The following is a 26,910-nucleotide window of genomic DNA, read 5'->3' as shown; positions in this document are numbered from 1 at the left end:
AGAGATGCAGGGGTGATTTACGGTCACAGAACGCAGTATGGTGTACTGTATGCAGTCTGTGAGTTTAGTGAGTTTAGTGAGTGAGCGCATTCATTCACACGCACATACATGCATCCACCTGGGTAACTGATGCAATTTTCTATATTAACTTGTGCATATATGAGCTGCTAATTAATTTACATGAGCTCTGGTTTAGCGATAAGGAGGACCAGGTGCACCATAATGTTTATTAGATGAGCCTCCTGGGCTCAGAAGGGTCTCACCTTCCATGACTCTCTCTCTCTCTCTCTCTCTCAATTTATCTTACATTAAAAATATATCTTAACATATTCTCCTGCCAAGGAACAATTATCTCTCTCTCTCTCTCTCTGGTTAGCACTGTTGCCTCACAGCAAGGAGGTCGTGGGTTCAAACCCCGGTTGCCCCAGCCTTTCTGTGTGGCGGTTGCATGTTCTCCGCGTAGGTTCTCTCCAGGTGCTCCGTCTTCCTCCCACCATCCAAAGACATGCAGGCTAGGTTAATTGGAGTCTCCAAAAATTTTCCTTAGATGCGGATGTGAGTGTGAGTGGTTGTCTGTCTATGTGTGGCCCTGTGATGGACTGGCGACCTGTCCAGGGTGTACCCTGCACCACCTTGCGCCCGATGTCAGCTGTGATTGGCTCCAGCGGTTGACGATGGATGGATGACAGGATCTCTCTCTCAATTCATTGTAACAAATTTTATTGTTTTCTTATTCATCCTATTGAAAAGGGCACTCAGAGTGAAAACTGTCGTATGATGTCGACTTGCAAGCTTTGTCAAGTCTGAGAAAAAAATAACCCTGATGATATAACACAAAGCCTGTGTCACAAACTGGTGGCAGAGAGTTTGACAGATATGAGAAGATATAAGACAGTAACCAGGCAGCTAGGGTCTAACAGAAATAAACACTGATTACATTATGGGAAATGTAGGAGCTTGACACGAGGGAATAAAAATCAGGCTTTTCAAATGTATTTTTTAATTAAAATAAGTGTTAATCGGTCTCTTGCAAGTCCTCCAACTATATGGAAGTGCAATAATTAATCACTTAATAACAGTCTATACCACAGAGTACTTAAAAAAAAAAATATGAACATTTAGATCCAACAGTACAGCAGGATATATGGGAGCAATATTTCTATACCTACTCTGTCTAATATTTTTATAAAAAGGAAATAACGTGTGAGTGTTCCTCTTCAATACATGAATGAAAAGAATAGTGTCTGTTGGGTGAAAATGTGTTGCTACTTAGTTGAAAAGTATGTGACGAAACCACAGTTGTAGAGCTCAACTTCACTTTGTTCTAAAGTTTTTCCATTTTTTATTTCATTTCTATGTTGTTGCTGATGTCTGTGTGACACATACACTTTCATGATGATCATTCTGCAAATAGAAAATGCCACTGTGAAAGCAGCCAGCATAAACAGGGGTGAAACATCCATCATACTTGCTTGTCACTGCTCCCAGAGCTGCTGCACATCAATGTAGCGAGCTCATTGAGTTCATGCCTACATTGTTGCTATGGTAACTGATGAAAGCTGATGATTACAGTGTCTAAACAGAAGATAATTCTGTGACGATGAGGAATCTGGTCACTTGTAAATTACAAAGTAGACAGATCAGACTAGTTTAAAAACAGATTTGCTTGGCCTCTTATTAGTGCCATGCATAAAAAATGCTTATAAGATGTATTGAATCATATTTAATGTTATTAGAATAATCTAATTTCTTTGCCTTTCCTTAAGCGAACTGTTCCTATGTATGGTAGCACAAATATGCATGTTTCCACAATTGCCCCAAGACCCCTTCAAGCAACTCAGAGCAGCACCCTCACCGTGTGTTTCATTACTGGTGACAGATTTATAACCCACGGCTGTAACTTCTACCAAATTTCAAGATAGCCTTAGTTTGCTGCATAATAAAAAGGCACACCATTAACTCAGTTTCCTATGGAAAGTCTCTCTTCAAAAGACTCCCCTGCTGTCCGACAGAATTTCTAAACCTTTACTGCACTTTGAATTACAGAAGCGACTCATTTCAGGCATCCATCATGCTTGCCAGGCTCTTGAAAGCGCTGCTTTGAGGCACTTATGGTCTGTGTTCTTAAAACTGCTAGCAGAGTACCGGTATATTACAATTATAGGTCCTTGCAAGGTGATATTTCCACATAATTTTTACTGTTTTGAAGTCTAATTTATATATTATGAGCATTAAATATAGCACTTTATAAAGGGTTCTCCTGCAAAATGAACCTTTTGAACTCAAAGGGATTTATTTTTTAAAGTAAATTGCAAATGAAGACTTCATGTTTTGTTTTTCATTTACCATTTAAGAAAACATATGCTAGTATTGCTGTATTACAACATATCTCTTAGCACTTAAATTTCTTTAGATCTGTAATGTTAAACAACTTCCCAAAGTCAGCTAGCTAATGAGTCCTCTAGCTGCATGGCTAACTGAGACAAAAGTCTAGTAACATTGCTGCCAAACACAAGTTCGCTGCCGGGGTCCTGCGTGATAAAGGGGCAAATATCACGTCTTGCTATGGTAAGGATGTTATGTACCTTGCTTGTGTGCGTGTGTAGTACGTCCTTTGCTTTAGTTCCTACCCCTTTGTTTACGCTGGCCTGCCAGCCATTTTGAATCATTGAGTGACGAGCCACCCACGTGGTTGTGTTTGCCATATTCCCTGCTTTCCCCTTCTGTTGTCCCACACAGCTTATTGCGATGGTCAGAGCTCGGATTCACCCTTCACTGTCTACCCATAAATGTAAAATAGTGTTCAAATAGCCTATTGTCATTTCTAAGCAGACAAAGACCTTTTGAGACTGTGTTCATGTTATGGTTATTGGTCACTGATCCCAGTGTGTAATTATTCATCTTCATTAATAATTTCAGCAATATTAATAACTTTACAGGCCCCTACCAGATCTCCAACATACATTAGTGCATGTAGCCAAGTAACAGTGATTTACAGGTAACACATAGTAGCTGTGATAATTTTCAGAATACTTGTGTCACAAGGTGATATTTACATGTTGAAATCAATATAGTTAAAGTATACCTTTCTGAAAGAAATAAAAAAAACCAAAATTCCCTTTTTAGTCTGTCTTCAGCACAGACAGTTGCATTGCAGGCTATGGAGGTCTTTGATAGCTAGAGATCGACCAGGGTAAAGAAAATTTAAAGCACATTTCTGCACTTCTATTGGCTTCAAAATGACTAGAAATTATGGTCTGCACTTTGTGTGTGTTGAGTGTAGAATGATAATTCACTTTTGGTAATGTAATGTATATGTATGTGTGCAATGGGGCTGTTCTGTCATGAATGTGTATTGCTGCTGTCAAGTGAAGACTTTTGTATCTCCAATTTCTTTGCATTTTATCACTCAAGAATGTTTGTCCGGTCACTTAAAGATTTTTTTACTCTTAAAATGGGTTTTAAAGTTTCATGAAATCAAGTTGCAATTTTTTTATATCCCTAAGAATGTTTGTCTTGGATCTGAATAAATTGCTAGTCTTGTAAATGAGCATCTAATTCTAACTCAATAAAATGGTGCTTTGGATTTCTGAAGACAAATTGATTCATTCCAACAGTGGCTTATATGGAAACAAGAACATTTTACATTTAAACACCATTTTAATAAAAAAAAAGATGCATCACATTTCAATTGCCTCTCCCTTTACTCTGAATAATATCCCGACTCAGAAAAATATCTTTCCTAGTTTCAGCCAGAATGAGGGGAGTTGTGTTTATTTTTTCCTCCATAATGATCCCAGGGTGACATCAGAGTGGACAGTTGGATGCCGGACAGGGTCACAGGATCGGGGCAGCATCTGGAGAAGAGGCTGTGAACAGTCCATTAATGCAGAGGCTGTGGCTGCCAGAAACACTTGCACAGAACCCACAGATGAAAGCCAAGCCAGTAATGACAAACAAATTAGGCCGGACTACACGGAGATGGAACCTGCAGATGTGTTCACTGTCCGCGTCCAGACATAAAAGCCGTTGTGGTGCCCAGATTGAATTACATTACTCATTTGCACAGCAGCACCAAGGCTCCCTTTTTATTGGGGCAGGGCAGGGCCGTCGGACAAAGGATCCACTTTATGAGCTCTGTGCCTGTACATGCACAGCAGATGCTAGGCAAGGTGAGATTTACACACCTCAGTGACTCCTTAAGGCCTCTATCAGAGAACAAACTTCTCAGATTTCCACCATTCTGTCTAGCTTGCACTGCACTCCTCCATAATAAACCTTATGGTGTGAAAACAGGTGCTTGAATCATCCCAATGATTGTCCAGCCAAGAAGACAGTTCCCCTCAGCTCTACTACGCCTCGTTTCAGCATCTTTTAGTTGTTGTCTGGTCCACTACTCTGCTTTTATTAACCTTGTTTTCAGCTGCAGCCTTAGGCAGTTTTTTTCTTCAAAAAAACCCACTGTTCTCTAAACATAGTGGAGCATTTAGCAGCTAAAGAGATGCATCTTCTTATCAGGACTTTGTGGACACCAAAAACAGAGCTAAAAGAATGGTGAATATTGGACTAGAGGTTAGGTTATCCATTTTTAAAGTAATAAACTGCAGCTGTGTAAAATTAGACAACAATATATGGCATGCGAACGATGTATGGCAGGTTGATTTGTTCACTAACGTAGATGTGTGTGAAATCCAGACTTGTATTTCATTCATGAAAAAAAGCACCTGAAGCGAGTGCAGAGAGTTATTAGCAATTTTAAGTGTTCCTATCCTCATATTTTCATGCTTTTTGTTTTCCAAAAAGCAGAGCAAAGTAAAGTTGGTCTTGGACAAGACAACACAGTAGCACAGAAGGTGGCAGAAGGAGAGAGGAGAGGGACAAGAAATTAGACCAAAGAAGTTGTGTTAGTAACATGCATTAATGGGATAAAAATGCATACAGAGGGAGAGAAAGTAGAGGAGAGAGGAGCTCAGTGCATCATGGGAAATCCCCCGGCAGTCTAGGCCTATAGCAGCATAACTAAGGGATGGTTCAGGACTCACCTGGCATGTTCAACATTAGGGGAGAAAAGCAGGCAAACAAACTGAAGTAAATGATGTGTTCTATCTATCGATCTCCTCCACTCTGTGTCAGTACTGTGGACCACCTACACACACCCACTAACTTAGCCAGAGTCAATTCACCATTTCACAACACAAACGCCCACTTAGCTGTGGGGCTTACAGTAATCATATGCCAAAGTATTTAGACACCTAAAAGCATTAAACTACTTGCCAGCATGCAGTTCAGCTACCGTTAGGCCTATATGTGGGCTTAGCAGGTTTTGATAGTGACAAAGGAGGCACTGGTTTCAACGTTTAAGGCCTGTAGGAGGGTGAAATCGTCGTCCCCTTCCAGCACGGCCAAGGGGGGTAGACTACAAGTTGCAGTGAGCTAGCTGCACCCAGAGGATGGATTGGGCCCAAAAATTTAGCTTGTTCAATTCATACGCTAACAAACATACATTTATTTTATTTTATGACTTTATTATCTCCGAGAATATCAAAGTATTTTCTCATAAATTTGTACAGATAGAAATCTACTATAGCATTCTGTAAACAGATTATTAAATATTAAGCTTCAATGCCATATGCCAGAACAAGGTCAAGGGTATGGCTGAAACAGTGACGCTATCCAATTGAATCTAATAATGAAATATATACAGTACTTTTAAGTTCCACCCATTCAGCTTTATGGAATTTGTTGACAGTATAAAATCTCATTGGCCTATCCTGTTGCAAACAAAGGTCTAGTCAAGAATTGATGTATAGATGTATTCTTATTTAGTTGTAATTGTTGTTACCATATATGTGCATGATTAATAGGCTGTCCTCCTTCTTCTTCCTTTAAAAAAAGTTTGTCAGGTCTAATTGTGCAAACCAAACTTCAGCTGGAACTTCAAACAACTTTATGGCAGAAGAAAATGTTCCTCTTAGTCACAATATCATTGTTTCATTAGTCCACAGCCAATGTGGTTACTTACAGTAAAGAATAGCAACAGCGCTTCACAATGGCAGACAGTGAGTCATGACAGGGTGAAAGTAGACTTTGGAAAAAGAGGCACTTTGGATGTGACACTTAGAGGTCACATTTCACAAGTTTCTGGATCTTTTTTTTCTGCCGGTGCCTCTGCACCTTATGAGAGAAAAAAGTGTAAAAAGTGAAGCAGCATGCCATGGCTCACAGAAACCTGGAGCTGACGACAGGAGACGTCTGGAGAAATTAATGAGGTCAGCCATTTTGATCGGTTAACAATATTATTTCGCAGCGGGTGAACCAGGCTGTTGTCTGCCGGAGGAGAGGAACACATGACATTTGCCTAATTAACTTCTGCACTGGTGACGAATCGGACCCTTACTATCACTGTAAGGACCTGCTGAAGATATTGCCGCTTGAGCTAATGCTAAAGTCATCATTAGAAGAAAAGCCGTTGGCTACTTGCTTCCCCAACCTGTCATATTATAATTCATTCTTTATCTCTTCTCTGGTCTTTTAGCAGTGGATCTTGTGGCAGAACATCTGGCAAGGTGCAGGATGAGGGCAGCCGAGGATTATCAGATTGCTGTGTTCTTTTCCCCATTGAAGTGTGCAGACAGGGCTGTGTCACAGAGATGATGAGATCTTAGGGCAAAGCTTGTGCTTTAGATGTGAAGCCTGTAAAAATCAAGTAAAAAGTGAATGATTTTCTTCACTTCTCTGCATCTGTCTTGAAATAATCAAAAAGTTGTGAAAGTGTTAAAGCTTTTGATAAAAATGTCACCGACGTGCTTCTCTCAAAAATCTAGTTTCAACAAATTCAAAAACAATCTCTGTCCACACCAGTCTTTCAGCTGTGTATCAGAACTGATTGTATTAAAACGACTGAAAACGCACCTTAAGTGGCCATTCATGGACACTGGGCATGCACGTGCCGGTGTAAACAGGAAGCAGACAGGGGAAAACAGACTAGGAGTCGTCGCGAAGCAAATACGGCAACGTGCTAAGTGCAAGTGGTGGCTGTGGCTCCGGCTGTTAATCGGAAGGTTGGTGGTTCAATCCCTGGCTCCCCCAGGCTGCATGTCAAAGTGTCCTTGGGCAAGATACTGAACCCTGAATTGCCCCTGGTAGCTGTTCTGCCAGTGTGAATGGTGAATGTAGTGTAGTGGCGCTTTAAGACTAGAAGGGCACTATATGAATACGGAGCGTGTGTAAGTGTTATTTGCACAGTACAAAATACTTCATTAAAAAATACCAAAACAGTGTCAGTAGCATTGTTTTTTAGCTTTGCATGACTTAAAAGAACCAACCAAGAAGCAATGGGAGTGTCTGCGTCATCACAGCACCCCTAAACTTAGTGAACTAATACAACAAGTAACTAACAAAGTGTAAGATGTATCAGTGTAAGCTGATCCCTAGCCCAAATCTGCAGACCAAACAAGTCACTTGGTTCAAAGTGTGTTTCGGACTCTCAGTAAACACCACTATACACTATAAGTCTCCAAGGACTTAGCTTACAGCTCACAAAAAATGCGTTCTGCCAGCCCTCAAGTGACACACAAAACTCAACACGGTCATCAGCACGAGGGCAAACTACATAGTGAGAATCAGCCAATCCTCAGAAGGAAACCCCACAGCCTCATTAACATGGGGAGCAAGACCGAAGCAACAACAAAATACACAGACAGCTGACCTCGGTAGCCGTAACATCGCACTAATATGTCAGCAGTTTTAGGTGTTCCAATTCACCGTTTTTGTCTGGATGGCAGGCGGAAACATAGCAAAAGTGCTGCGTTTTAAAACGAAAACGTAGTTGTGTGGATGTAGCCTTAGTAGAATTAACTGTCGTTCAAAGTGCTTTGCTAACTCAGATCTTCAAACTCTCTCTCTAATAATATAGTGAATCACCTTCGACTGAATCAGTTGCTTCTGGGTCATTATATAAAAACGTGCCATTTTACATTTTTAATGTTTGATTTTCAATGTAATGTTTTAAAGTCACTTTTTGGATGAAGTAGATCCTTAGCTCTAAGTAAAATGTGCCATGCCAATTTTTTTCACATAATCGACTTGCATATATGTGTGTTTCATCAACCCTACACTAGTTTACTTATATCCATGATGAAGTAACAATTAATACTGTCACAACATATTCTGTTTTAAGAAAAAGTTATGAAAACTAAATAATAATATCCCAATTTCTTTGAGTGTATTACTGGTCTCTTCTACTTAACTTGTCCCATTAGTTGAATTCACAATTTTATTTTTATTTTTCAAATTATATTAGAATATTAAACAAGTAACAGGGCTGATACATCGGTAACAGGGTTGACAACAGTTACTGTATTGGTTATACTGCTTGTTTAAGTTACAGTCATGGGTGTAATGGAGTTATAATGGGACATTCTTCAACTTTTAATTCAACATAACTAATTAGTATTACTATAGAGTATTTTGGAGACAGATTTGTTGAGAGGTTTTAGCATAAAAGATGATACAACCTTATGATGATAATACAGATTTAACTGTAAATCAATTGTTTAATTCAAACATATAAAAATTACATAGCAAATAAATGTGAAAAATTTAATATTTTGGCCTGTGGGTACATAAAAATATACTTTTCTTAGCTGAGAAGGGTTGAATCGAAGGCAACTGGACTTGGTTGAAGATTTTTCACCTCTCATCCAAGGGGCGTCTTCAGTTCTAAATGACTGGTGGAGAGTTCCATGTATTTTACCTCTATGGGGTCATGATCAAAGTCATTGATACCAGTTAGTGGTTGGTGATCCTGGCTATTATAACAACGGTCGTTAGGGTCCATGTTGTCAACTGAGACCAAGTGTAAACAACAGTCTTTGGAATTTTTACAAGAGGCCAAATTGTGTGACCAATTGTTGTGATTGAAAGCAATGGAGCTTTTATCACAGAGTTATGATGACATAATAACGTAAAATGATCATACACTGCCTAAAATCATTTGTACCCACCTAATCTAATAAAAAGTAGCCCAGCTGAAAAACAACCAATCTGGCAACACTGGCCTCCCTCCTCCCTAACTTGAGTGACAAGCTAACGTTGTTATAGGAATGTTGCATTTCACTTCAGCCACAATTTTCCCATCTACTCAAAATACTCCCTTACAACACTTTCCCGATGATCTCATGTCATGATTAACCTTTCAGCATGACTTGCTAGTTTTCTACACTTTGTGTCGGCAAAGGTAAAAACAAATTCCTAGTTTACAACAAGGAATGCAGAAGGTCAGAGTGTGCATTGTATGAATGCCACTGCTGGAGTACAAGACACGACATGTTGCACTTACACATTTGAACAAATCATTACAGAGTATGTCATTTCTTTCCATGTTTGAACTTTAGTGTGAATACTGAATAAAAGGTGCCAGCTCTAATACACATATCTACTTCATATTGGCATTTGTAATTCCTGGGCTTACCCACCACACTGGATGTAATACTCATTCAATTCTGTTCTTTAACAATACTGGCTGTTTTCACAGCCCTGTGACACTGCATCCTCCATCTTTCATTGATTAACTCATTGAAAGAACAGCTCATCCTCCTTCTCCTTTACACATTATGGGCCTCTGCCTGGCCCCTGCTTATCTGACAGGCCCCTGCATCATAAAGCTGATTGGAGTGGCAGACCTGCGCTCCTCAGCACTGGAGATGGCCCCTTTAGTGGCGATAAATGACAAGTTGACTGACAGCCTGGGATTTAACCCTAATTACACCTGGCTAACCAGAGCCAAAACATGGCATTTATAAGGAAAGCGATTCTGCCAGCAGAGCCTGTGAGTTCCATACAATCTAGAAGCTTCTCTTCTATTTCTTTTCAGTTTTATCTCCCGTCTCCGGGGTCTGACAAGCATCATAGGGGGGAAAAAACAAGAAAAACAACAACTTTATGCCTACCATCAAAATTCAATAAACAGGTTTATCGGGGTAGAACAACCACAAAACCCTGTAGAGTTAGTGACAGCTCAGGGAACAGATATTGAGCCTGAGCCTGGTGTTAGGGCTGTCGTAGTCGAGCTACTGATGACCAAATCCAGACCCCCCCCCCCATCATATATAGATGTAAACTGAAATCAGTGGAGCCTAGTCTGTCATAGGTTTCTGCTGCTACAGGGGGCAGACTGGAATAATGGTGATGCAGAATCTGAGTTATAATTCTCTGCCTCTTTCCCCGTGTCTAGGACCTCTTCCGTCTTTCCTCTATCCACCGATCTCAGGTTCTGTTGGCCTTTTCTTTATGCAATCACTCTCTTTCCTCTCTTTCGTTTGCCTCCTCACACCTCCACACCTCCCTGCTGGTCACTGCTCTCTCTCTCTTTCTCTCATCTCAGGCAGTCCCTGTGGGGAGATCGTAGCCTGGCAGGGCCTGGCTGCTTTATTGAACAGCGTCTCCTCATCTTTCTTTTATCGAGCGGCCCAGCCGTCAGCAAGCCTGCCAGCCTGTTCCTATTGCACCCCATTTGTCTTCATGTTTGGGCAGCTATTCTCTGCTAGTTTCTGTCGGACAATCCCCTAAGTGTGCGGTTACAAACCAGCATATACACACTGTGCATGTCCAGACACTTGCAAGAGAGCGCGCACACACACACACACACCATTACATGCACACACATAATGTACCATATGTTGTATGCAATTTGAGGGAGGAGAGGTTCTGGCGATGCATATGCTTCATAGCTGATAGGGATTGAGAAAGTAATTTGCCTCTAACTGCATATGTTCCAAGCTCAACTTGGAAACCCTCACATACATGTGTGCAGGACTGCACAGATGTGCAGTTAGGGCATGTTTCTGCTGATGTTTCACATGACTTCAGAGTGTACTCCACAAAATGAAGGCCATGTTGAGCTACATATGTGAAAAAAGCCCACTAAAGCACTGGATATAAGCTCTCGTGTTACTAACAAGCCCAAGTATGCAATCGCACTGCTACAAATGCACACAGACTCCCACAGAGAGGCTTGTGTTATATCCCCTGAAAAGTTATGAATGACGCTCTAACGACAAAGTAAATCGTCCGAGGAGAAAAATCAATTTAGAAAATTGCTTGAATTCTTGCAGGCCTGTTTCATTGTCATTAAGAGATCACACAGAAGGGAGGGGATGAGATGAATGTCTCCTTGTGCTTAGGGGGCAAGTGCATAGCTTATCCAACGGCCTCCGAGGGCTTATTAATTTTGTCTCTGTTCCACCAACCTCTATTGGTTCTTTTCTCTGCCTTTTAAAGGTACTGACCAACAGTGAGGTAAAAGGGGGAATGTGAATAATCAATCACAATGTCTCTAGAGAAATCGACTCAAACTCTCATGTCGATTTTCGACTGAGGAATTTTGTCTGTTGTTTGCTCTGATGTGGGATGTTTCCCACAGAATAACAGCCTTTTGTAACAAGTATGTGACTGCCATAATGTTTGATATTACACTTTACAACTTCAAGTAGCAATTCTTTTGTATTGAGTGATGGCACATCAATGCAATACACTGTGATGGTGTGGAAGTGAACAGATGTTGCTATTATCTTCAGCCAAGATGTGCACAATCCATGAATTCCGCTCCCAGTCACTCTTTCTCTCTCTCTCTCTCCCTGTTTCCTCCAGGCTTTTGTTGCCCAACAACAGCTTAAATTAGATCACTGTCCAGTGTTTTGCTCTGATGATTAGCTCATGAGCTACTGCAGGCGCCCATGATCACTGAGGCATGAGTGGAACAAGATACAGAGGAGAGAGTGACTAGTTGTCATGCACAAGTCCTCTAATAACCATCTGTTCCAGTATGTAAAATGGCTCTATGTGAGAGCCTACAATATATCCCAGGGGCACCACACATACAGCCGCCATGGGAACAGAAACTGTGTAACTACATGTTTAGGATATGTTAGACACGAGACTCCCTGCATGGCCACGCTGATAAATTTATGGAATTTATGGAAGATCAAGAATCAGGATCACGTTTTTGGCTAAATGTTGACACACACACACCGTCAGTATATCTATACACATCATTAAAGACAAATGTACAGGAAGATATTAGACTTTATTGATAAGCAGGATGGGAAATTCATATGTTACAGCAGCACATGAGACAATGGAGTGAATTTGTTTGGTCTGTAAACATGTCTAGTCACTGTCATTGATCAATTCCTCGGCTCCCTACATAATGTATAATGTAATGTATGGTCCTTTTGTGCTATTGGGCAGTAAAAAAATTATACATTGCCCCAGAGTGTGGGACAGAGGAATAAAGCAAGAGAAGAAGCGGCAGGTATTATCTTATCGGCTAAAATAAAGCTTATTAAAATCTGATCCGCTCTTCAATGAACAGTACTAGGTTTTGTCCACCACAGAATGCTGGTGTTGCACCTTTTACGGCAGCCTACAGTGCGAGCATTTCACTGCATATGTGAGTGACCAGGTTGGAAAAATACACAGATATACAGAAGGAATTAATCTGTGTACCTATGTTCTTTAACAGGAATCTTTAAGTTTGTGTGACAATTCATATACTAAGTAGTTTGTTTCTTTTTTATGGCTTATTGCACTAAATTACAATCTTCATTCCATTTAGTCTGTAAGCTTACAACGCATACAGGTTTGAACAAAGATAATGCTGCATCAAAGTTTAAGATATAGAAGGTTGTTTAAGAACATTTCTGGTTATTTATTTCTAACTGCAATGCACTACATGGAATGCTAGGGGCGGTATCGTTTCCATTGTCTGCCATGACTGCTTGACTGTAAGACTACTCACGAAGAAGAAGCATTCATGCCAGAAGCAGAATAGCAGAACGTTTATTTGTTCGCTATTTAATCACAAGGTTGCATCATCTACTCTCTGTAGATTATCTTATGTCTAGCCTGTTATCATGTTTCTTTATCTTGTCTTTAATTATTTTCTCACCTGGTTTTTAAGGTTTGTTATTGTCCTGTGTCCTCTGTCTAGTGTTTATGTTATTTTATTTAATCCCAGTACCCTTTTCACACAGGAGGCCTTTGTCTCCTGCCAGGCTGTTATTGTAAATAAGAAACTGTTCTTAATTAACTTGCTTGGTAAATTAAAGGTATAAAAAAATCCACTTTTGAGTGGTTCTGAGGCATGAAATTAACTATGTAGAATTTGAATATTTGCAGTTTTTACGAAAGTTGACTCGAAAATGTGCTCAAACGTTTTCGGGGTTGAGAAGCTCCACACGCACCCACAGGGGTTAGGGGTGCCAGCCAGCTGGCCAGTCGCGCCCACAGAGTGCCCTGTTCCCAGTTACTCAGACCACTGAAGCAGCACCTCTGTTACAGTTTTTTTCAGTTGCTAACAAGCATTTACCTAAACTTAACATACACACACCTACCTCACACAATTAGCCACATAGTACATTTTCTACTCAAAACCACATTTTCTTCTTTAAAAACCAACTCTACATTTCAAAATGCAAAATAACGTTCACAGCGAACCTGACTCAAAATCATATCATTCTGTCAAAACACTAGCACATTTTCTTTCCAAGAGGACCAGATCAATCAATCATAGCACAACAACTTTCTAAATACAAACATTTGATGGCATTACTGAAACTGCTTTACTTTTCATGTTTCAATTCTACCTGCAAACAGTAGACAATGAAATCCATTGTTTTTTGTAATTCAGTTTCCTTTTACTGCTTCGGTCGTAGACTCTGTCATACACACACAGGTTGCCGAAAAAGCCCAAACTGACAAGAGTCATCTTTACTTCATAGGATGTTGTGTACAAAAACATCTAAGTGACAGAATTACAGAAGTAAAAGCTTTATTAGCAACATGAAATTGCAGCCAGGGATTACAGTAACATGTGTAAAAAGACTATCAAATACGTTTACTTTGCTTCTCGGCCACTATGCTTCTCCTATGAACACCGTCTGGCTCTGCCATCCTTACACACAAAGCAATCTCAGTCCCGGCTGTTCTCATCTGTAACACCACAATGCTGAAACGAACTACCACATGCCATCAGAGCAGAGTTTTCCCTCTCTAACTTGAAGAAGCTCAAGAAAACTCATCTTTTCCGAGAACACTTCCTCTTACTGTATAACACCTCTGTCCCCTAACCTCTAACATGCACTTCCTGTGCTCTTCTTCTGTCCCCTTACAATTCTCTTGCACTGATTGCATTATTTGTTAACTCTTACTTCTTTCCCTATGTATTTACCCTATTAATGCTGTACGTGCTAATAGCTTTTACTAGCATTTATTGTCACTTGTAGATCTCTTACTGCATTGATGCTTGTATGTTATTTCTCAAATGTAAGTTGCTTTGGATAAAAGCATCTGCCAAATGAGAAAATGTAAATGTAATTACACTAAGATACAATTAATACTACAATTACATTGAAACAAAAAATGCACAGATGTTGTCATCTCTCACCTGGATACAAATACATCCTGGTTCAGCTAGTCCTCCTTGGCACTCTTCCTCTCCCTGGAACATCTATTCTTCTCCCCTGTTCTGACATTATTCTTTCTTTCTCTACTCTTCTTTGTTGTTCTGTATCCACATTGGATAAACTCAACTCCAGAAATTTCCCTTTTTGATGCATTGTGTATGTAATTGAAAGAACCTCAACCCGTGGCTTTGTGTCTGGTTGAGATTGGAATTAGCTGCGATCTATTTTACCCTGAATTATGTTCATTCAGAAATGCTTATCAGCTGTTCCAATAAAAACAAACTTGAATTTGTCACACTGCCCATCTGATCTGTTCTGTTTAGTTTAGGTCTCTGTGAGTTTTGTTTATTGGTCAGTTCAGTATCTGTTATTTAGTCTGTGTTTTGGTTTTCAGTCCAGTCTGTTGTCTTGTGTCCAGTTTACTCCGTGTGTTTTTGCTTGTTGGTCTGACAAGCCTTGTTATTTTCATTGTTCATTTGCACGTTCTGTTTAGCTTACTTAGTACCTGATCTGTCTGCATGTGTTCTGGGGCCTGTACCACGAAGCAGGATTTGAGCTTATCCAGGTAACTTCGAGGTTAACCCTGGGTTTTCAGTACAACGAAGGTGATTCACTTCTTACCGGGGTAGATCGCCATGGTAGCTTACGCTGAACGGCTAACCTGCTCCAGAGCAGGTTATGTTCCAGATCAACTCTATGAAAACACCTCCTACTAGCAATGTGCGATACAATACCAAATAATACACAGGCTGGTATTGCCGATACCGATACCAATACCAAAACGTTTTACATATTTTATTTCTAGTTTAATGTGACCTCCACTTCGCCACTTCATAACATCATCCTATTATTGAGACAGACTTAATCTCAGATGTTTAGCAAAGTTTGCGGTGTTGCCAAAATATTTCACTATATTTGCACACACATCACAAAAAGCAATATTATTACCTTCACAGCCAGACGTGACTGTTTTTACAGTCAGCCAGAGTCAGTATTCAATCGCGGGAAATGTAAAGGGCTGCAGCGGCTCACTTCAAAGAAGCTCCGTCACAGAGCCGTAGCGCAAACACAACTTTGACAGGCGGAAGGAATCCTGGTGACAGTAAGATACTCATGATAAAACACACTCACTCCAAATGACTGAGTTTAGATATCGATCCTTTTATATGAGTACCGATCCTAGAGCAGGAAACGTTGGTATCAGAAATATCCATACTTTAGGATCGATCCGCACATCACTACCGCCTACTGACCAGTCAGCTCTAATTGGAAAATGACATCACCATCTGTAGGAAATCCAACAGACTCTTTTATAGGCTGCCTTATGTTTGCTGCGGTGATACGGAGAAAGTCTTGTAGGCTAAAGCCATATCATCCTACAGAGACTGATTAAAAGCTATAGGCTATTGTTGCCTACAGGTTTTTACAGTAGGGTAAGCCTTCTTACTGCTTTGAAATGTGTTTAATATATTTTTTTTGCTCCCAGTCCGTTTCACACAGCGTAACGCAGCTGTTAAAATAAATGGGTTCCATGTTTGTTATGTGAAGATGAATTTTATGAGCAGTTTGATAGGGATATTGAAATACTAAATTTCAATATGAACGTAGGCTGTTTATTTTAGGTTAGTAGGCCTACAGCTTTCTCATAGGCCTACTAGAGAGACTGTAGTCATGTGCGATGTGGGTGCAGGTAAGGAGTTTTCAGTAGCCTAAACGTTGAGATTCAATCTTTCAACCACTATTTGAGCACATTTTATGGCATGAATGGATCTTTCATTTCATTGCATTATTATATATATATTATTAATAATATATTATTATGAAGTTAAATTAGAACAGTGGTTGGAACACTTCTGAAGTGACAAAAAGTTTTTTAAAGTGAGGTGCCCGAGTCTTTTAATGTGGAAACGCCGACAGAATAAGAATAAGGCTGATATTTTCATACAGCTCATAAGAACACATCAAATCAACGCATTATGATAGACTATGGCTGTTCATTTAGGCATTCACACTGTTGGCGAATTTCTCCCTGCATGTGACAACTGCAGCCGTGCTACTTAGACTAGGCCTATGTCGCATTTCTGTAGTGTTTACTCATTTGTAAAATATGCCACTCGGCTGCCAGTAGACTTCTTCATGTCAGCGATTGGTCATCTGCTGCTAACTCTGCCTCTTTTATGTGAACGCGCTCACGGCTGGATTGAGAAACCCTGGCTTGAGTTATCGAGTTGATAACCAGCTTCGTAGTACCGCTTATCCCGACCGCGATTGTTAGGGTTAGTTAAGCCAGATAACTAAAAGATATCCTGAGTATGTTGAACTCGCTTTATGGTAAAGGACACTGGATTAGTTTGTTATTTATATTATTCTGATCTGTTCTGTCTTATTTTGACATTATCTGTGCCTGCCTTAGTTCTTGTTTAATTCTGTTTCTACCTGGTTATTGTTATTAGTTTCCCTACTGTCATGATTGGTTTCTGTCTGATAGATGTTAGTTTATGTTCCCTGCCAGTTTAATTTATTCATTTGGTTATGATCATTCGGTGTTAGCCTGTTCTGTTCTGTTTAGCCATCTTAGTCTGTTCTGTATCGTGGAGTTGCCTGTATTGCTCAGTTACTTGGTCTGTCTTATGTTTTGCAACCTGTTAGTGTCTGTCTGTTTTCCCCTGCTGTCTCTATGCCTGCCTGTGTCTCAGTAGTCTCATCTCTGTCACCTGTGTTGCTCCCGCCCTGCACGTTAGTCCCTGTGTATACTTGCTTGTTTCCTTCATTCTTTGTCTGGTCATTGCTGTAGTTTGTGATGGCGCTGTCTCGTGTCGTGTCTTGCCTGTTCCATGGTAATTGAGGAGTTCTTTTGGATTACCTGTTTCTGTTGAATCACTTGGTTCATTTGGATTTGTTTTGGATTGCATGGACTCAGCCACTCATTGTAAGTGGGCTGGCCTTTTATTTAATTAAATCACTGAACTGCTGTGCTCTGGTGTCCTGCATTTGGGTCCTAAACCTTCAGCCACCACACCATTTCGTGACAGAATTGTGTTAATGGTATGGTATGAACAAGCTGATGTTGGGCTAATTAGACAAAATGATGTTAGCGGTTGTGAAAAAAACTCTGACAATCATAGTAATGGTTTAAAGTAAATCAAGGATGAGCTGGCTCATGATGTACCCTACGGAATATTCTCTTGTGTTGATATTCTCACATGATATTTAATTAGTTAAATTGCTTTATTAGGGTTTGGGGGTGACAAAAATAATCGTGACTAGTCGACTAATCGAATAAATAATAACAGATTACTCGACTACGAAAATAATCATTAGTTGCAGCCCCATTTTAAACCTCACCAACCACGAGTTCACTGGATGACATGCTGTTGTAGCCAGTGGTGTATACTATCAGCAGCAAGTGTGAATAAGCCTCAATCATACATGTTGATATGACCATGCACTGACAGCACACTTTCTGCTGTGACTGTGAATTGATTTGTGTGTATATGGAGGTGTGTGTGTATTTGTAAGTAGTGTGTAGGTGTGAACCATGTACAAACCACGTACTGTGTATGAGCGGTGGACATGTTGTTTTTTTTCAATCTGATGGGGGCCACTGTGTTTGCTGCTGTGATGGCCCAATTTCTTGGGGCTCATTAAATTTTCATCTTAAGCTTAAAGTTACTTCAACTTTCTGCAGTAGTCACTTCCTGGTTTGTTCAGGGTTCCCGGCTGGCTTTTGGTATAAGAAGACTTAGTAAATATTAATGGATTTAAAAATCAGCACAAAAAGGCCTGTTAGTCAATTATTGTCTTTGCTTGTGTCGCCTATAGATAAGCACTCCATTGCTATTTTCTTTCATTTCACAATATTTTAATGCCTTGTTTACCTTGCCAGCAACAGCATTTTTTTCAATTTGTAAAAATTGACTTAAAATTTGGGTGTTTAGTAGAATCATTTATCTCCAATAAATACTTTCGTTTGGACTTTTAATCTTCTGTATGTGTTGTCTTGGTTATTTGGATGCCTGGGAAAGAAACAAGCAGAACACTTTTTAATACTACCATATTATGTAGGCCTATAACACTGCAACAGTCATTCAGTTTTTTAGACTGAATCCCGCATTTAAATTCAGACTGAGTTCAGAATATAACGTCTACAACAGAGCAGTGTGGATGGCATCAAAAGAGCCACCGCAAGTGGACGTGCCCTTCACAGATGCAGGAGAATGACCTGCATGTTGAAGGTGCAATGCATCAGAATAACACATTCTGTTGCCTGAGGCCAACGGGCTCAATGTTTGAGCACCATGTAGCAGAAATAATCACAAAAAAGACCACTGTATTCATAGTTTTCAGTCACACGACAAGTGTGGTGACTTGGAGGGCAAAACAAAGACCAATACAGCGGCTCACACTTGACTCCCTCATACAGACGCCGCAAAAGCTGTTAAATTTGATTTGAATCACCAACTCAAGAAAAACATAGATATGGACACAAACTGCAAGTGTTGGGCACTTGGGATTGTTTAAAACCGCCAGGTCCCTGCCAACGCTCGAATGTGGTAATGTTTACGTTTAGCCTACCTTGTAGGCCACCTGACACAGCTCAGGCATGTCTTCTCGTCGATTAGTGCATTAAGCACAAAAACCATCCAGCATTTTGGCAACTCAAAAGTAACAAATTCAAAGTAACAGTGTATCACAATAGAAGGGCACTGATGTTGCACAGGAGAGTGTCGATTCCAACATATCACCACAAGTGTAATACACTCATATGTATTGTATAATGGTCTACCAACCGGGGTTGGTGTGGGTATGCGAGCCCTGTACAGAAGCAACACAATGATAGTGATCAATAGCAGTCGTGCTAGCAGAGTGACCTGTACACCCTCACAGACCACTTAGAAATATATCAGCCTACCTACTAACAACTCCCCAGCTTGTTATTCCCTCCCTGGGGCTTCTATGCAGTAAGGAGGGCTAAGGGCAGCCATAGCCTCATATATATCTGCGGTGGGAGGTGGAGTTTGAAGGTGACAGACAAAGTCTACAACTCTCCAAAGTGGCTCAAGGTTGCAGCTCACCCCGGAGGCTTCTCACTGAGAGGAGGGAAAAGGACAGAATGACAGCTGTGAAATGAATCAACCCACACCTGAAGTACCATGAAAAGAGGCAAAGAGCCGTGTGCTGGATGATTTTGTTGACCAAATTATAGAATGTTCACACGTTTTCAGACACCCCTTTCATGTTGGACATCTTGGTTGGATCAAATTTGACATTTTGGAGAATTGTTTCTGAAAACGGGTATACAAAATTGTTATTTTCTTATTTTTCAACTTCATTGTCTTTAATATCTACTACAGCACTACTTTGTGTCTGTATGTGTGAATGTGTTCAACATGTTGAACACATTCACACACACAGATACACAGCATAGTGATTTGTTACAGTTCCTTCATTTTGATTTATTCATTCATCTTTTGAAGGAATGTTTTGCCCTGACCCATGGATCTCCCGAACGAAGAGGTGAACAACCCCCAGGCGAGTTGTGAAAGATGTCATGTAAGCTAAGCAATGCTAGAGAGCACCATATAACGGTTTGCTGTTTGTAATTGTTCATCTGTTGCAAGTTGCAAGTACAATCATTCATCGTGAGGTGATCAGTGACCCGTTCACAGAACAACAGAGTGAAGGGGACAAAGGGTGCAAGGTGAAGCTTTGCGCCAGCAACGGGTCAAAATCCTGAAAGTCCTGAAGGCCTGTATCTTGTCTACACTTATTTGAAATGCATTTGTGTCATTGAAAATCCAACAGCACAATTTTTGTTGTCAATGATGACCATGTTTTTCACAGCCTGCCTCACAAGAAAAACAACAGCATCGACTATTCAAACCGAGGACCAAGGATGTCACATCACAGGTTGGATGATTCGGTCAACAAAGCATGTGACACATGAGACCATTGTTTGTCTCCAATACACTGTTTTTTATTCCAACCCAACTAAGTTTTGAGCTTGGGCCTAAACCTAACCAACCCACAGCGATAGCTGAAGAAGATCAGAAAGATGTCATATGAATCATTTTTGTGACAAACAGTGGTGTTTTTTCTGCCTGATTGGGCTACTTGTGATAACTTAAGCTACCTTTAGTACAATCTGGGCAGTTTCAATCGTCAAAAAGTCCTCGCTCCCAAGTACCGTGATTAAGATTGACAGGACACTGAATTCAAGAGGCTGGGTTAAACACACAATGAATGACTGATTTCCTTGTGATAAAATACTTATGAAAGCTTCCATCTGTTGTTGTAAGTGAGGAATTTCAACGTTTAATGTAACTGTCCCAGTCCAGCCCTGCCGTCTGTCCAGCATTATTCTCTGCACTAACTTCTTTAGAAAAGCAGAATGAGAAGCAAAAAACAAATAAGATATTTCTGTTTAGATAGATAAACATAATATACACTGACAAACACATACCTACAGCAACTATTTACACAGAATCAGAGGATGAACATGCTCCTCAGGCCACGCTTTATAAAGTTGACATTGGAATACATTATTTTTTATTTAAATTATTCTGTAATGCCCTGGGCTTTGCCAGAAACATTACTGGCTTCAAATCATTAGCAAAGCCAAACAAATAAACTCCTATAATCATGTGCCTTCAGGGAATGCTCGGCTTCACAAATGTCTCGGTTTATCTACAATATTTAACGTTTAAGTAAATAATCCATGTCTTCCACAGTAACAAATGTTACATTAACATTAGTGTATCTCTCTAGGTACAGAATTATAGAAAATATTGCTGGACAATGAATGAATGTGATAAATAGTAAACCAGCCTGATTGTCTTAGTTCTATAGTGTTTTGGTATTCTCTCTAAAAATATCTATCAAGTGAAGGTACTAGGTCTCAAGGTCGACTTTTTATAGTTAATGCTATTGTAATGAGACGATGGCTATTGGCCCATGTGGCATTTACACCACATTTATTGTTTATGTCAAAGCCTATAATCTATCAAAATAGGATGGCAGACTGCAAATCATATACAGTATCCCCAGGGCATAAATGAACTGTGTTTTTCCACTGGATGTGTGTGGGTAAAACTTCAACCACAAGTAAATAATATCAGTAGGACCTCAAAGAAAAATTTATCCTGTCCACTTTGGGTATAGAAAGTAGCCAAATGTTGAGGGTGCATTTCCCCAAAAAAGCAGAAAGAAGTTGTAGTCCCAACAGTGTCATATTAGCTTTTAACTTGAAATGGCCAAATTTTCCATAATACCAAAAAAAAAATTGAAAACAATAAGCTGAAAGATGATAGTGAGGGGCACTGTGGGTTAATCAATACGAGTGACTCCTTTCACATGTATGTATGTTACGTTTTTTGGGGGTTTTTTTTGCTGTTTGCGTTTTCTTGTCTAGGTTAAGGTTGTCTGTCTGTCTCTATGTTGTCTCGTCTCTGTATTCTTCTTCTTCTTCTGTTTTTCTGTTGATTTGCTCTCTTTCCTGTTTTGCTTTGTAGTATTCTCCCTTGTGTGTCTTGTGCTACTTTTACTTCCTCTTCTTGTCCTTGATTGTTGCACCCGTCTCCATTTTCCAGTGGTGGCAGAACTACCATTTTCTTTGAGGACATTTTTGATGTTTTTTTCACAGAAATCTAAGGTCTCAAAATGGAGCACTGTCAGCAGCTGAGGGGTGATAAAAGTCATGAATTCTGGGCTACTGATCACTGATTTTTGTAATGGCAGCCACCAGCAGATATTGACACATATAAATACACTCACGTAGTTCTAAAGCAGAAGGAAAATACACATAGAGATGAGTTATTGTTGTTTAATTGTTAAATTTATTATTTCACGTGTTTTGATGTTGTGATTATGCAATGTATATAGAATTCCACAATATATTAAATATTGTTAGTGTCAATGCTGGTATTTGGAGCCACAGTCAGAAAGAAAGTAAACTATACTATTTAGGAGTTAAGTCCAGTTGAATGTTAAATGAGATGTACATGGTATGACTAAAAGATGACTAACTGTAAGCCTTAAGATCCACAACAATTTTTTGGTTAAGGATAATGATATGGAATATAAAGAATATCCTTAAAATGGATTGTAATTTTAATAGGGCAGAATAAAGATGGCAGTTGTATTGGTCACACATGGATAACTGTCTGTAACTGGGTCCATCCCTCGGATTGAGGCTGGTAAGACTCAACGATACTTAAAACACTCAGCAAGAATGGAGTTCATGGGAGGACACCACAGAGGAAGTCACTGCTGTCCAAAAGAAAACGTTGCTGCGTGTCTGAAGTATGCAAAAGAGCACTTGTATGTTCCACAGCACTACTGGCAAAATATTTTGTGGACAGATGAAACCAAAGTTGAGTTGTATGGAAGGAACACACAACCCAATATGTGGAGGAAAAAAGGCACATCACACCAACATCAAAACCTCATCCCAACTGTAAAATATGCATGGTATGGTGGAGGGGGCATCATGGTTTGGGGTTGCTTCGCTGCCTCAGGGCCTGGAAGGGTTGCTATCATTGCAGGAGAGTGTAAGGCCATCTTTCTGCCAATTGAAGCTCAACAAAGGGTGAGCGGTGCAACAGGAAAATGACCCAAAGTACAGAAGTAACTCAACAACAACATGACCTGAGCCCAATTGAGATGTTGTGGCATGACCTCAAGAGAGTGATTCACACCAGACAGCCCAAGATTATTGCTGAGCTGAAACAGTTTTGTAAAGAGGAATGGTTCAAAATTCTTCCTGAACGTTGTTCATGTCTGATCTGCAAATACAGGAAGGGGTGTTAAATAAATGCTGCTAAATATTTTTTTCAGCTTTCTGTAGATGGATCTTGTGAAGTCACCACTTAAGGGAAGCTCAAAGACCAAGTCATGTGGTTAGGTAGCGATAGTTAGACAAGGTTGTACTGTAAAGCTGTACGCCTTAGTGGATAGGCAGATGATACACTGTGATAATGACATGGTGGTCCTGTCTCACAAAAGATGGATCAACTTGTAGTCTGGTCACTCCCAGGGAGGGCTGAAGGCTTTCTTCATCATGCCACCATGGGCGGAGACATAAGTGTAAAATTTCAAATTCAAATTAGCTTTATTGGCATGAATGTATAGCAACAATATTGTCAAAACTACATATAAAGTACATAAGGACAATTAATTTCATACATTTCATTAGATAAGGAAATAAAACAGCAAAAGTTGTGTTTGTGTGTGTTAATTCAAAATAAAATAATGATAAAAAATATATAAAATCTAAAGATTCTGTAAAAATAAATATTGAAAAAAAGTAAATAAATAAAACAAAAAAGTGTGTGTTAGAAAATGAAAATAATATATTAAAATAAATATATAAAACAGTGAGCGTGTGTTATTATAATATATAAAGATTTTTAAATAAAATAAATGGATAAAACTGTAAATGTGTGTGTGTATATTAATAGACAAAAAAATAATTAATTAGTTCATTAAAAAAAAAAAATCTGTATCAAATGTGAGATTTAAAAAGACAAGAATTACTAAAATATCAAACAATCAAAATAATAATAATTTGAAAATTAGTACAATTATTGTCTACACTGTAAACCCGAGTAAGTAAGCAGTACTCAAAAAAAAGATCTTAAATACTTGGCGTTTAGGTTACATGTACTTTTTGATTACTGTTAGATAAAACTACTGATTAACATAAGTCAAATATTTATAGTTAACGCAACTCAGAAATAATACTTGACAGAAATAAATCATTTCAAGTGTGAAAACCCATTGTTTCATGTTCAATAAAGTCAATATTTATTAGTTTCTTGTTAAATATTTCCAATCACTCCATGCAGAAATACCAGCATACCAGCTGTGGCTTTTCACACAGACATGTTCAGGCTCTGCTTAAACCTCATATTAGCTTCAACTAAACTTACGGAAACATTTTTGCATGAAAGGAGTGTGCATTTGTCCCTAATTTCTTACAATAGGATCAACAGAATGAATTTGAATTTGGGTTGAGACGATGACTGACAGACATTGCGACGTTGAGCCGGCGTCAGGATTGTAATGTTAGTCTTAATTTTTCACATTATACTGCCGTGTGAAAGCAGGTTTTAATCCCAATGAATATTATCATTTTTAAAACTACCTGCTTTGCACCTGCCTCTGACTTCTCCTCTCCCCACACCAGTGTTTCCCATTAATTAACAAGACCATGGCGACTCGCCACAGTCTAATTTGCTCCGCCATAGTCTCAAAATGAACCAAAAATATTTTTACACATCTCATAATAACGTTTCAGACCTCTAACGTTGTGTTTTGTGGGAGCTGCTCCACGCTGCTGTGCTGCTGCTGCTCTTTTGAGGTAACTAATGTAAAGTTAACGGTCTGATAGGAGAACCACATACAACATTATCAAATTGCATCGGACTTGATGAATTTAGAGCGATGATACACATTTGACAACACCCGGTTTTCAAAATAAGGTGTCTATACAGTATGGAAATAAGATTAATTGGATTATATCATATTCACAAAAGTAAACAAAAACAACAATAAAATGTTAGGAAATTTACTTATTCTATTTTTTGATGTACGGTTGCTCGTTGTTGACTTTTGTTGGTGTTTCATCACCATTTATAGCTTTACAATGGGTTTATGATCAAAAAGTTTACTAGAGCACAACATTGTTTAGAAGAGTGCAAAGTTATTCATAGATAGCCTCTTAATTTTGCACCAAATTAATGCATTTAACTTTAAATGTACAAAATTTCTAAAGTACCAAGTTTTTTATCAAGTGAAGTATATCAAGCCATATAGTGAAACAGTTATACCAATATAATTCTAAAATAATAATAATAATATTAATAGCAATTGCAATAACAGCAATAACAACAATAAATCCATCCAGCTGCAGCTACCTATAAGACAAGACTTACAACATGACAAAAGATATTTTGAAGTCAGTGCAGTAGGACTGGACCCCAGTATTCTAGTTATTCACTGAGTAGGTTTTCAATTTTTGATTCGGATATTTGCACATGTACCTACAATTCTGTTTCTTACACACACACAACCCTCAACCCTGCTCACACACAACAGCTCGCACCACCTCTTTCTGTTTTTCTCTCGCTGTATCATACAGAGACAGACACAAGTGGTTTGTCAGCATTATGTTTTAACACTAGCAGGACTAAAGTTATGGGACGGCTGTGTTAATGGCACAACATCACTGCTCTGTATTAACGTTATGCTTTGTTAAATGTCACAAAATTATCAAAATAGATATCAGTCCAGTGACTGTTACCTGACAACCGACTTGCCTCTCATTCCCCCGGTGCTGGCAGTTACTCAGCCTGCCGAGTGAAGACAGACTCCGAAGAGGACCCATGTGAGCGGTGAACGATTAGTTCATTCCTGCTCCACAGTAGCCGAGATGTCACATGACAAATGAATGACTCAAACCCAGAGACCCACAGTTGAGAGTCGTGAACTAATCAATTCTGTTTCCTGTGCTGATGGAGCCCAGGCAGCTGCCGTGTGACAAGTAAACGAGGAGTCCCAGACTATTCACGCATGTGTGAAAATGAACGAATAACTCACTGAGACAACCCGTTCCTCCTGAGTCACATACAAGATTAGGTCAAATGAACAAAACGTCTCGGGTTACGTATGTAACCCTGGTTCCCCGAGAAGGGGAACGAGATACTGCGTCGGTTACGACACTATGGGAACGCCTCTAGGCGTAGCAGGTCTGAACGTGAATGAAATCACTCCAATCCTATTGGCTTGTTGCTAGAACGGTAAGGTGTGACGGAATAACCGGAGGAGTATAAAGCACACCTGTACACACTCATCATTAGCTTAAACTATGAAGCAGGCGCTTCAGGCGGGGAGAGAGGTGCGGCGGGCCGACGCAGTGTCTCGTTCCCCTTCTCGAGGAACCAGGGTTACATACGTAACCCGAGACGTTCCCCTTCGAGGGAACTCGAACTGCGTCGGTTACGACACTATGGGAACGAGATACCCACTAAACCGTGCCGAAAACCCCGCCTGCCCCAGTGTGCAATAAAGTGGCACGACTAAGAGGAGAGCGCACGAGTGCCAGGTGCCGAAGGAAGGTCAAGACTGTAAAACCGAATGAGGCCCAGCCAGCCGCTAAACAAACATCCTGCAAAGAGGCCCCGGAAAGGAGGGCTCGAGAGGCCGCAATGCCTCTGGTAGAATGAGCCCTCACAGCCACAGGTGAAGGCAAACCGCGCACCTGATAGGCCAGGGAAATAGTCTGAACAATCCAGTTGCTAATAGTATGTTTGGATGCAAGGAGCCCAGCCCCGGGGGACCCAAAACACACTAGCAGCTGGTCAGCCTTCCTCCAACGGGAGGACCTCAGAGTGTAAATACTCAGTGCTCTGACAGGGCAGAGCAGATCAAGTCTCCCGTCCTCCGC

At 39.9% G+C, this 26,910-nt stretch overlaps 1 pseudogene; it reads right to left on the bottom strand.

Annotated features, from left to right (window-relative positions):
• Positions 1-23,214: 23,214 nt before the first annotated feature.
• Positions 23,215-26,910, bottom strand: part of LOC123973340 — a 5,278-nt pseudogene continuing 1,582 nt past the window's right edge.

This window comes from Micropterus dolomieu, linkage group LG07, assembly GCF_021292245.1.
Source record: "Micropterus dolomieu isolate WLL.071019.BEF.003 ecotype Adirondacks linkage group LG07, ASM2129224v1, whole genome shotgun sequence".
NCBI classification, from domain to species: Eukaryota; Metazoa; Chordata; class Actinopteri; order Centrarchiformes; family Centrarchidae; genus Micropterus; species Micropterus dolomieu.
The sequence above is the reverse complement of the archived record's forward strand: the minus strand, read 5'-3'. Positions and strand labels throughout refer to the sequence as shown.